Genomic DNA, 2,877 nt, shown 5'->3' with positions numbered 1-2,877 from the left:
TTTCCGGTCATACGGTGTGCAATAGAAACACGGCGTTTCATTGGTAGAAAGTTTGTCCGCCTTGAGTTAAAAATAAATATGACGAATAAAAAACAACATCGTACCATGTTGCTATCTAAAAATAAATGTCCATGGAATCCTGTTTGTCATAACTATGGGCTGATAATTTATTTTCGGATTGAGGATCAAGACACCTTTTCTCTGGCAAACAAAGAATGTCAGAGTTTTCTATGGCCCTAATCTTAATTAGTATCACTGCGCAGTATGGCAAGGTTTTTGACAGAATAGTGGAAGATGTATTCCTAGATGATTCATAACAGAATAAAAGCTAATAGGGCCTGTATCGCTCACATTTGACTTCCAGTTGAAATACCTCCCGGCGCTAACTTTTGACATAACGTATCTAGATTTAAGATTTATTATTAACCCAGTGACGCATCGTAGGCCTGATCATCATATGGAAATGCTAACATTTGCACAACGTTTGGTTAAATAATCTGACGGAATCGAGAATTGTTCAGCATTATCTTAGCCCAAATCAAATGAACCTTTTTACCACGTGTAATTCGGTTATTGTACCACCCAGCCACTGACCACGCTCAACGTTCCCCAGGCGCGTAGCTACCATGTAAGCCAATAAGCCCGGGCTTGCACATGATTTTGACAAGTATAGGTTTTCATGACGTTATTTTTTCTTGTTGATACTATAAAGTGGAGTTTAAGTTTTGAATATATAGTATACATATGTAATTCCTCAGATATGATACATTGTTAATAGTTAGTACAAAAATGTATTTAGTTTAGAAATAGACATTGCATTAATGGACAGTTCCAGGCGGAACTAAACTGCTCGATTGAGTAAATTGAGAAACTCACGCCTGGCGCAAACGACTCCGAGTATGGCACAGTGGACACAGACAGTCAATGTGTTTTTTTTATTTTCCAACAGAATTGAATGAAATTCCATACACTTATTAGTAAATTGTCTTCTCTATCCTTCATGCCATACTTGCCCTGGTAGGGGCCGGATTTGCCCCAGGGCGGGGCTCTTCCGGCCCCCAACTCTCTCGACCTAAAAAGTCCAATAATTCCCAAACTATGGTCTTGTTTACGATTTGGTTATTAGTTTATGAAAGACAATACATTTCTTTTTTAAACAAAATATTCATGGGGGAGACCCCCCAGACCCCCCTTACGGGAGGGGGAAGACCCACTCCCGTACCCTCCCCCTGCTCGCGCTTCGGGGGNGGGGGGGGGGGGGGCTGCCTTCGGCATACCCATGTCGGGGCTTACACATGGTAAAGGGGCTACCTACGCGCCTGTTGCCAGAGACGTATATATATATATTATACCGCGGAAGACAGTATATTTTCCCCTCTCTTGTATCCTTTACTGTTGCAGAATTAACTTATTTCAGACCAAAGTTGTTTGAAATCCTTCACCCATACTTATAACGAGTCTTTTCATGAGTTTCTTCTAAAACTTCTACCTATAGCTTTTCTCTTAGTGGACCCTCCCATATATATTCCCCTTAGTGACAATACATTTCCTTAATACAAAATTGGCCCAGTAATGTTTCAGACCAGATGCCAAATTAGGTTGAAATGCAATCAGTCGTATGTTACACCCGGGTGAGAAATCGTATCGGGGTGAGAAATAGTGCCGTAAATTTTTCAGTCGTATACAAGGGACAAGTGTTTTTTTTAAGTTGACAGACGCGGGACGACGGACATCGCGCTTAGTCATAATTAGCTCTCATTACCTTTTGGCAAGTCCTATAAGTTATGAATGGAAATGGGATCAAGGAACGAATTGTAAAACTTATTTAAAACCTAATGATAAAATCACGGACTTAGATAATCTAATTCCGTGATAAAATTGAGCACAAGAACGTATGCTTGTTGTAGGAAAATACGACGATATCTAGGTAGTTTATGATAAAGTTTATTGTAGAATTTTCCTACAAAACCGTTTTGTTTTTTAAAAAACTCGTTCGTTTACAACTATCCAAAAACGTGTTATCTAACAACTAAAACTTGTCATTTTAAACGTATAATTTAACGTCACGACATTGGAGCATGACGTGAGGGTAATGCTAACAGGCAAACACTGGCATACTCGTTAAAATTGACGGAGCCATTCACATATATAATTAAAGAATTATACATAAGTTATCTCAACATCGGTCTTGATGACATAGAATAATGACAGAGTAATAGATAATGTTGCAGCAGCTGATGACAGGGCGATACGCTTCAGCATCAACTTATTAAATAACGGGAATGTTTGTATAAGTGACTTTTCCCGATAATTTTAACAGAAAAATGAAATACGATTATTATATTATATTACTGTCTACAACACAATATAAGGCAGGAAACAGATATCGTGAATTGTCACCAACAGCATAGTTACCATAGCACATGTCTGTGACATAAATATTGTACTTACATTTTGTCGTGGGCGGGGATCTGGTTTTCAGTTCCGGACTACATGTAGTTTTATACAAACATTTTGGAAATTGAGGGTATTTCCCTTTTTTCTTCTATATTTAGCCACGTAACCTCATTAATAGGAAAGAGTTAATGTAACCTCCCAGACGATAAGGTATTTAAACAGAATTTTATTTATATGTATCAGTAGCCAGTGTGAACATGGCGCCGGCCTGCAGACTGAGGACGGACGGAATGTCTAATACGATTTTCGAAGCAACACCACTGAGAACGTTTCTGATGATACCAAATATTTTGCTCCACGATTTTCCTAGACATACCCTTTGAATACCTAAACGGGTTTTTTTTAATTTAATTTGTCAGCTTATTACACAATTAAGGAATATTCTATATGCAGAAGTATATGGTACATTTGACCCCAGTG

Source organism: Mizuhopecten yessoensis, unplaced genomic scaffold (genome assembly GCF_002113885.1).
Source record: "Mizuhopecten yessoensis strain PY_sf001 unplaced genomic scaffold, ASM211388v2 scaffold11053, whole genome shotgun sequence".
Taxonomy (NCBI): Eukaryota; Metazoa; Mollusca; class Bivalvia; order Pectinida; family Pectinidae; genus Mizuhopecten; species Mizuhopecten yessoensis.
This window is presented reverse-complemented; position numbering follows the sequence as displayed.